Consider the following 10,865-nt stretch of genomic DNA (forward strand, 5'->3'; position numbering starts at 1 on the left):
ACCAGGATTTTTGAATAACCACGTAGTCCTTGACTTCCTTGTGGATAGCCAAGACCTGTCTGTACAATTGCCAACACCTTCTGCTGCACTTGGATCAATGAAATGACAAAATAGAGCAGTCTATTGCATGGCTTATAAAATAAGCCTTCAGGTTCTCTAAAGGAAAGATTTATTATGAGGTGTTTTTTCCTTGACTTGGTGATGATTGGAGCTCATGGTGCAATTCAATTCTCCAGGTCAGCCTTAGAATACTGCTTGGGGTGGACTTGATTATGACTTTCCTCTCTCTGTGGCCTCAGACTAATCACCCAGTTTTTTTCACAGCTCTCCAAAGACAAAACTATTTGCCACAAGGTTGAGTTAACCTGTATCTCATTTGAGCCCAAGAAACTAAGCAGGTAAATTAAGGTTAACAGATTTGACTCCAGGCCAAAATTCTATTTGTGCCCTTGCAAGCCCAGCTGTATGGTATTACAAATGCTTTGCCTAGTGGATCTTATAAGAAAAAACTGCCTTCCCTTCTCCAGACTCAGTGCATAGCCAGTGCACTGAAGAATACGGAGGAAGTTTGAGTTAATACTCTGGCCCTCCAGCCACCATACTCTTATAAATATCCATGTTCCTAGCACAGGTGTCTTCAATCAGAGGCCTCTTAATAAAATCCATGGCTAAATTCTTTCTCAGGTACCTCTGAGACACCTACTCATTAGGAGCTCTCACAGACCCCTCTCTCCAATGTGATTCATCATTTAGTCCCTTACAGCTCCTAACCCTTCACACAGGCTTCACCTTGAATTCAAGCTCATGGAAAAAGAAAGCCTTTAGTTCAGAGGGAGAGTATGTTCACAACCCTCTTGGAAGCTATCTTGTTATAATCTGAAATGGGCTCCTCTAAAAAAGAGGCAGGACACTCCAGGTTGGTAAGTGATTGTTTTAATAATAACAAAGGGAACATAACAACTGAAGCTTGGCTTAAGTTGCAGCAAGATGAATGGATCCCTTTCCCCACTTTATTAATTTTAAACCTTAGAAAGAGACCTTAACTTGGCTCAGTCACATAAACAATGTAAATGTTTCCAACATCATATCATATCTCAAGTTTGTGTCTTTGGAACAGTCTGTGGGAGCCACAAAGCAAATGAAATCCACATTCCAAGGATGGGGCAGGGAGAAAAGAGCCTCTAGCTATTCAGGTCTAACTCACTCACAAGTCAATTGATATCCATGTCTTTTTGATCATGTTCCCCAAAATGGTAGGTACTTTAGCAGTGAGATGACTCCTCCTACCCTGATCCATCCATATGACCTTCATCAAGTGCCATTCCATGGGAAAAAAATGAACACTGGGACAGCTGATATCTCCTTTCTTGCCTTTGGCTAAAACTATTTCAGTAAATGAATAAAGTATTTTTGTTGTTGTTGTTGTTGTTTTTGCTTGTTTGTTTGTTTTCCAGTTTGCACTATAGCCTTAGTGGACCAACTAGACATCTGATTCTTAGCTCATCTCAGAACTCTGATGTTATTAAAAGATTATCAGGGTTGCAGAGTACAAGATCAGTATGCAACCTTCATTTGCTCTCCTAAATACCAGCCTTGAAAAGTTAGAATTTAAAAATATAGGGGATGGGGCACCTGGGTAACTCAGTGGGTTAAGCCTCTGCCTTCAGCTCAGGTCATGATCTCAGGGTCCTGGGATAGAGCCCTCACATCAGGCTCTCTGCTCAGTGGGGAGCCTGCTTCCTTCTCTCTCTGGCTGCCTCTCTGCCTGCTTGTGATCTCTGTCAGGTGAATGGATAGGATCTTAAAAAGCAAACACACAAACAAACAAAAAGCAAAAACAAAAGCAAAAACAAAAACAAAACCCTGGATGATTTGAACAAACTGATTTCAAGACACTATAAAGCAACAGAATTCTACATTCTACTTTCTACAATGACAGAAGATGGTCTGGCATTGGTAAAGTAAAAGCATATAGGCCACTAAAACAGAATAGAGAGCCCAGTAATATACACCTACCTGTATGTTACAGTTAGCTAATTGTTAACAATGGCTTAATGGCAACTCAATGGAGGAAGGTTATTCCTTTCAACAAAATGTACTGAAGTGAAGTGATTAAATATACATATGCAATAAAATTCTGGGCACTCAATTTACATCTTTCTAAAAGTACTTAAAGCAAACAAAAAAATAAATAAAAATAAATAAATAAAGTGCAACATTATAGAACTTCTAGAGAAAAAAAGATTAAATGATATTTTAAAAATTATGACTTTTTTTTAGGAAAATCATTGAAAGAATGATACATGAAAGGAAAATGTTTAAAGATGGATTTTATTAAAATTAAAAACTATTGCTGTGCAAAATATATTATTAAGAGAATGCAAAACCAAGACAGTGACTGGAAAAAAATAATTGCAAACCATGTATTGAATAAGTTTATACCCAAACACACAAAGAACTCCTACATTTCAGCAAAAAGAAAACAGAAAATTAAATTAAATTAAATTAAAATCTGTAAAATATATGAGTGGACCTGTCAGAGAATTTTTGGAGGTGGAAAATGAGTATAAGAAAAGATGCTTGGGGCGCCTGGGTGGCTCAGTGGGTTAAGCCACTGCCTTCGGCTCAAGTCATGATCTCAGGGTCCTGGGATCGAGTCCCGCATCGGGCTCTCTGCTCAGCGGGGAGGCTGCTTCCCTCTCTCTCTCTCTGCCTGCCTCTCCGTCTACTTGTGATTTCTCTCTGTCAAATAAATAAATAAAATCTTTTAAAAAAATAAAAGAAAATATGCTTGATGTCTGCTTTCAGCTCAGTTCATGACCCAGGGTCCTAGGATCAAGTTTTGCATCATACTTTTTGTTCAGCAGGTAGCCTGCTTCTCCCTCTTCTTCTGCCCCTCCCCTTATTTATTTTCCTTTCTCTTTCTCTCTCTGTCAAATAAACAAATAAAATCTTTAAAAAATTAAAGAAGGGGCACCTGGGTGGCTCAGTGTGTTAAAGCCTCTGCCTTTGTCTCAGGTCATAATCCCAGGGTCCTGGGATCAAGCTCCCAATAGGGATCTCTGCTCAGCAGGGAGCCTGCTTTCTCCTCTCTCTCTGCCTGCCTCTCTGCCTACTTGTGATCTCTGTCTCTGTCAAATAAATAAATAAAATCTAAAATAAGTAAATAAATAAATAAACAGAAGATGCTTAACATCTATGATTGCTATGTAAATGGAAATCAAAACCACTGTCCTGCAGCTCTTTTAGAATGGGTAAGATCCAAACAAAATAAACAAACGACAACAACAACAACACAAAAAAATACCCTAAAAATACCTATTGCTGATGAGGATGTGGAACAACAGACACCATTCTCATTTATTGCTGCTGAGAATGTAAAATGGTACAGCTATTTTGGAAAACCATCTGACAGTTTCTAAGAAATTTAAACTTAATCCTATTCAAACATTTTATCTGCAGGTTTATGTATTTCTCATCCATGAATACTAAATATCTATTAATTTTTACCTCAGTTTCCTAAAGCTTGCCCAGCACTGTGTCTGTCATCCTGCTTACAAACACCAGAGTATGCCATTATTTCAGGTATGGTCAAGATACCAAACTTATAGAGTAAATATAGGTGAGCAATCCAGCTCATGAAAATAGTCTATAAAATATTAGGTTTGTTTCATATACTTAAAATATACATAGACAAAAAGAGAATTAAAAGTGACATAGACATACACACTGGAATTGAAAAGTTGAGTTTTCCTCATTTGAGCTGCACCTAATTGTGTTTTTCTCTCCCTTCCTCACCCTTCCCCGCACCCAGCACATATACTTAAAGCTAACAAGGCTCTCTAGTGACTGGGAACTTAATTTTTTTGTTGTTGTTGTTGACATCTTAAAATACAGAGATGTGTGAAATCCTTTGAATTCTATATGATACACAAGGAGTTCCACTTATTTCTACATCATCTCACCCAAACCCCTACTGCACTTCAAAGGAAGAAGCAGTCAGCAAAGATGGTTCCAATATGAGGCAGAAAAAATGGAGCCCAGACATCACTGACTCCAGCATGAGCCATGGCACAGTCCTCTCTTTAGTGAAGTTTGCGCAGCGACTGGTGAAGTAGGACATCAAGCCAATCCTGAATAAGGACATATAGGTGAATGGACTAATTAAGAAATAGATATTTATGCATTTTTTATTCATTCTCTTTGATGGCTCACATTATCTTCTTTATGAAATGTCTTTAACTAGATGTCAGGGCAGACTCTAATCTCCAAACAGTAATTTTCTTCCTAGATTTTGGACAAGTCTTTCTGATTTTTCTTCCTTCTGTAAGCATGTGAATACATATTTATTATTGTTGCTTTTGATCCTGAGGAAGGGATGAAAGCTATATGATATTGCCATTTCTAGAAATGTCATTGCTTGTATTTGTGAACAAGTGCCCATAATTCTTAAGAGTGATGTGACAGAAGAATCAATAGTAATGATGCAGTTATTTTGCTGTGATCTCTGTTAATCTAAGTTGTATAAATGGCTGATAATCAAGAAAGCTATGGATTAAGAGTGTGAATCAAAATCATGTCCCCTTGCTTTGGCTCAGTGTCATCAACCCTAACTAGTTATGTATACTTGTATATTATTTGCAGCACAGTATTATTTTTTTTCATTACAAAATGAGGATGAACCTAAAACCCATCCCAGAAGGTCATCTCATAGTGCAGATGAAATAATCCAAATAAAACATTTATAACACTGCCCAAAATAGAAAATACAACTTTTAGATATGCTGTTATGTCATTAGTACTGTCCTTACTATACGTCAAGACGAACTGGCTTCACATGAATGAATTTACTTTATTATATGATGAATAATTTTTAGGTTATACATTCCCACATTTAAAAACACAACCTGGAGAAAGCAAGGGGAATACATGAAAACAAAGTGGGGATTGGGTGTGAGCTGGTGTGGCACATGTTCTATATTTATACATGGTCTCTTCCCTCTTCCCTGAGAAGAGGGAAAATGAGTATGTTAAAGAAAAAAGAATAATTTGTGTACACATTTTTTTGGAGGAGAATGGATAGCCCATTATCAGAGGCATAAAGTTTTTATTCCTGCCTGAGATTCATTGCTTTAAAAATATAAACTAGTAAAAAAAAAATAAACTAGTGAAGATTAATATAAATGGAAGAGCTTATTCCTCATGCCTATATTTGTGAGTTGGTGGTAGAGATCAGATCACAAATAAGTCTAAACTAATATGTAACTAAACTCTCTAAATATCAAAGCTACACAACATATCTTGATGAATGAACAAATGTGTGCATCCTAATGAGACTCACACTTCTAAATAGAAACATGAGAAGTGGCAAATATGGGGATGACAATCAGATTATCAGAATTATCCAAGTTCTACATCCATCTCTGCCACATATTGATATTGCAAATTTAATCAATATGTGCATATGTACATTTGTGTGTGTTTATACATATTTTGGAATTAAAATTGGAATTTGTTTTTCTCTGAAAAAAAATCAAATCGAAATTTTTTATTTATTCATTTATTTATTTATTTAAGATTTTATTTATTTATTTGACAGAGAGAGATCACAAGTAGGCAGAGAGGCAGGCAGAGAGAGAGAGGAGGAAGCAGGCTCCCTGATGAGCAGAGAGCCTTATGCGGGACTCGATCCCAGGACCCTGAGATAATGACCTGAGCCGAAGGCAGCAGCTTAACCCACTGAGCCACCCAGGCACCCAAATCGAAATCTATTTTATTCTAGTATATGTGATTATGTTTTTCAAATTTCATTTAAAGAAAGTTTTCAAAAAAATGAAAAAAAATTTGGTCTGGGAAGTTACTAAATACAATCTCCTTAATAGCATTTTAATGTTAAAGAAGCATTATTTCTTTGATATTTGACTATGATTCTATGTCCCTAAAGAACATTATTCTTCTCCTGCTTGTATCATTAGCTTATCACTGGCACCCAACATGGCTCAGGAAAATTCCAGCTTCATCATTGAGTTGGTCCTTGGTGAAATTTTCTAATCATCCTCAGGCTGAGATCCCTCTATTCCTTCTCTTCTCTGGGGTCTACCTTGTCAATCTCTTTGGAAACACAGCTATTATCATCTTGGTGGTAATTGATCCCTGTCTCCGGACACCCATGTATGTTTTCCTCTGCCACTTGGCCTTTCTCAACATATTTTACACCAAAACTGTGGTACCCAAGATGCTCTTCAACCTCCTTGCTCCCAAGAAAATTATCTCATATGAACTCTGCCTTTCCCAGACCTACATCTCCCTGTTAATGGGAGCAGCTGAGTGCATTATTCTGGCCATCATGGCTCTGGACCATTATGTGGTCGTTTATTACCCTCTACGATACCTGCTCATCATGAACTGGTTTGTGTGCATGCAGCTTGCTGTAGGGGCATGGACCATCAATTTCTTTGCCTCAGTGGTGCCCCTCTACTTCACCATACTTCTCTTGTGTAGCCTTTACATTGTTGACCATATTTTTTGTGAATCACCTGTTCTTCTTCATATGTTCTGTGCTGATACATCCCTGCAAGAAACCCTGATGGTGATAGGTGCATCTGGTACCCTCTTGTTCCCCTTCCTTCTTATTACTCTCTCCTACCTCTGGCATACTGTTTGCTTTGATGAAGATGCATTCAGCAGAGGGTAGGAAAAAGGTTTTCTCTGTCTGTAGCTCTCACCTGACTGTGGTGACCATTTATTATGGGACAGGCATATTCATGTACATGAAGCCTAAAACTCTATATTCAGCTGAGGGTGATAAATTAATCTCCTTATTTTATGCTGTAATCAATCCTGCTTTGAACCCATTAATCTACAGTCTGAGGAACAAGGAGGTGGCTGGAGCCTTGAAGAGAGTCTTAGGAAGATTGTCAGTGTCCCAAAGGCAAATGATACTATCTTGAGATGCCAGTAGACAGAATCTTATACTTTAATGGACTGTCTAAAAACTGACATTAGTAACTTAATTAACTACAACTATATCAGAATTGTTGCAAATATACAATTTCATTCACTACTGACACCCTTTTGTGACCCTCCTTTTAGTGAATAATGTTAACAGATTATATTCTTTTTTTAAAGATTTTATTTATTTATTTGACAGAGATCACAAGCAGGCAGAGGGGGCGGGGATCAGGCTCCCTGCTAAGCAGAGAGTCTGATGTGGGACTCAATCCCAGGATGCTGTGATAATGACCTAAGGTAGATGCTAAAGGACTGAACCCCCAGAGGCCCCAACAGATTATATTATTTTATGAAATATTGCTACATATAAGTTCTTTATTAAAAAATACATGTAAGTATAACTTATGAAAAAAGTGGAGTTGAAATTTCGAGGTAGGTTTTTGAATCCCATAATTTCACACAGACTCTATATTTTATAATTTCTATGTGATATTTGTACACATTTTTCCTTACTGATCAAATGTCATAGCATACTCTTTACCCTTTACTCAATCTATGAAATTATAATTTATGATTCAACTCTGCTGTAAACTGATTCCTGACACATCTGTCCAATTCTAGTGTTCTGAATACATCACTACAGCCCCTCAAACATGTGATATTTCACAAGTAATCCATTTCTCAGAAATGTGTTTTATATGAGTGTTGCAAAGCTCAAGTCAATTGCCACTTTCTACATCAATCCTTTCTTGAAAACCATCTTACCTTGCTGTAAATTCTATTCCTTTGATGCAAGGCCTTAAAACTTATCTCTTTTATTGTAAGTTGTATTTTATTTTCTCACATGTTTCTTGAGGGTCATTAAGTAATTTATTTAAACTGTACAGAGAACATTGGCTATCCATAGAAATATCATCATCTTATTCACTAAACAGTACACACTGGGGGTGCCTGGGTGGCTCAGTCCTTAAGTATCTGCCTTTGGCTCAGGTCATGATCACAGGGTCCTGGGATCGAGCCCAGCATTGCGCTCTATGCTCAGCAGAGAGCCTGCTTCTACCTCTCACATTCCCTCTGCTTGTGTTCCCTGACTCTCTCTCTCTCTCAAATAAAGAAAATATAAATAAATAAATAAATAAATAAATAAATAAAATAAACAGGACACACTGACTTCTAACTACAGCACAGGAGAATAGAGCATAAGGAATAACACAGAGGACACTGGGATTTGGAGAGGAGAAGTGAGTTTGTGGAAATCAGGGAGTGGAAACATGAGAGACTGTAGACTCAGAAACAAGCTGAGGGTTTTGGAGGGGAGGGTAATGGGAGAATGGGTGATCCTGGTGGTGAATTTTAAGGAGGGCACATATTGCTTGGAGCACTGGGTGTGGTGCATTAACAATGAATCTTGGAACACTGAAAAAATAAAATCAAATTTAAATTTAAAAAAGCAAGCCTTCTTTATAAGGCTTACTTGTGCTGAGTCATGAATAATAGAGAAAATCCACCAGGTGTACATGTCAAAAAGGGAAACTAAATGAAGTTGTAGCACGGTGGGGGGGGAGAAACAGTGAAAATAATTCATCGTATCTTTGTTGAACTCTACACTGTCCTCAAAGCATATATGCATTTTATTAATTTAATAAACAGAGCAAGTCTTAACATTTTTAGAAGAATTTATTTATTTAATTGAGAAACAGAGAAAGTGTGAGAGTGGTGGTGGGGCAGAGGAGAGAGAGTCTTATTCAATCTATCTCTATCTCGGGACTCTGAGATCATGACCTGAGCCCAAACCAACAGTCAGTTATTCCGGCACCCCAGCATTTTTCTTTTTCTTCTCTTAACATCAAGATCCCTTGTGGTCTTTATTTGTTGAAATAAATGTCATGTTTTAAATAATTGTACACTAAAATATGATGTTATGTGTCAGATTGGCAACCTAAATTTGGGGGAAATGTGCATTTATTTATTTATTTTTTGCTTTAAGATTTATTTATTTATCTATTTGATCATACAAGCAATTGGGGAGGGGTGGAGAGAGAAGGATAGAATCTTTTTAAGATTATTTACTTATTTGACAGAGAGAGAAATAACAAGTAGACAGAGGCAGGCAGAGGGAGATGGGGAAGTAGGCTCTCGGCTGTGCAGAGAGCACAACACAGGGCTCAATCCCAGGATGCTGAGATCATGACCTGAGCCAAAGGCAGAGGTTTAACCCACTGAGCCACCCAGACACCTGGAGAAGGAGACAATTTTAAGCTCACTCTGGGTTGTTGCAAAGAGCACCACAGGGGGCGTGGTGCCATGGTCCTGAGATCATGACCTGAGCAGAAACCAAGAGTCTGAAGATGAACCAATTGAGCCATGCAGGTGACACAGGCAAAGCTATTTTTATTCCCTAAGTGTTGTATTTTATGCTTTTTTTTGGGACCAGTTGAAATTAAACTATAAAAAGGATTATGTATGCATAGTAAGAAAATAAAAAAAATTATATTCAACTGATGGCTTTCCTTATCTTACTATTTTTAAATGGCAAATTCCTCATTTCATATAATGTCTACCTTTCTTATCCCAAATATCATGCCTTTGATTTTCTATTTATGTGGCAAGCATGACTATTAAAAAAAAAAAAAGTTCCAGATTAGCACTCTGATACTACAACTGAATGTCACTGGAACCTCATTTTCTGCATACATAATTTAAAAACAAAAATGAAAATATTTCTGATCCCTTATTGAGAGAATTACAGGACATTGTGCATAGAATTATAATAAGTTCTTAGAAAATCAAGTACCTATTAACACCCAAAACATTAAATTTACAAACCATTTTGTTCTGTTTCTTTAAACCAATGTGCCACAAATATATTTGGGAACTACCTTCATAATTTTTGTCACTATTTCTTACTCTGAGACTACTTAAATCTCTATCTTTCTATGTTTGAGGTGAGTTTCCTTTCTGTTGCAGTGTACTGCCTGTAGGATAGTTTCTGGCTGTTGACATCATCACTTTGTAACATAGATTATAACTCCATGTATGAAAGTAGCTAATAACTGACGACTCTGAAATAGGGTAAATTGTTCTATTGTCCATGTCTTCTACTACTAGGAAATCTTCTGGGGATTCATTACTGGAACTCCAACTTTTAATGAGTAATTTTTCTTCTGAGAGCAAAGGTGATAATGGGAGATGTTCCCAAACACACACACACACACACACACACCACACACACACTTGTTTGAACATACACTCTATATCTGTAAAATAATAAATTAATATGGCTTGTGCAGAACACTGATAAAACACAGTGGGAAAAAAAAGTTAAAAATTAAATATCCAAGAATTGTTTTTCTTTTTTAAAAAATTTTTATTTATTTGAGAGTGAGTGAGAGAGAGCATGACAGGGGAGAAGCAGACTCCCTGTGGAGCTGGGAGCCCAATGCAGAACTGGATCCCAGGACTCCAGGATCATGCCTAAGCTGAAGGCAGTTGCTTAACCAACTGAGCCACCCAAGAGCCCAAACTTATTTTTTTTCTATAAGTTAATGATATAATTTATTTCCCAAACAAGGTCATGATTGATGATGGAAGTCCCAATACTAATAATTTATGTTGATAGAAGGAAGAATCCAAGACTCTCTGAGTTTGAAAACTGAGGTTATGATATCCTACACATATTGTAATTTACAAGATAATTATAAGAAACAACATTTTTATGATTAGGTATCATAAGAGTGATTACCTAATAACCACAAAATTCACTAAATCAAAGGATGTTTTCCAGTAATGCTGGCATCATGGCAACAGAATGTGTCCCTATTTCTACAATTAAAATTCAGCAACCATTCAGAAGCCAAAATGGGATTGGGCAAGCAGTGGAATAAAACATCACATACCAGGGTACTAAGAAGGAT

General features: G+C 37.1%; 1 pseudogene; it reads left to right on the forward strand.

Moving 5' to 3' along the window:
- The first annotated feature begins 5,994 nt into the window (after positions 1 to 5,994).
- On the forward strand, positions 5,995 to 10,607 carry LOC116585745 (annotated as a pseudogene).
- The last annotated feature ends 258 nt before the right edge of the window (positions 10,608 to 10,865 follow it).

The sequence above is a fragment of the Mustela erminea genome, chromosome 3, assembly GCF_009829155.1.
Source record: "Mustela erminea isolate mMusErm1 chromosome 3, mMusErm1.Pri, whole genome shotgun sequence".
Lineage (NCBI taxonomy): Eukaryota > Metazoa > Chordata > Mammalia > Carnivora > Mustelidae > Mustela > Mustela erminea.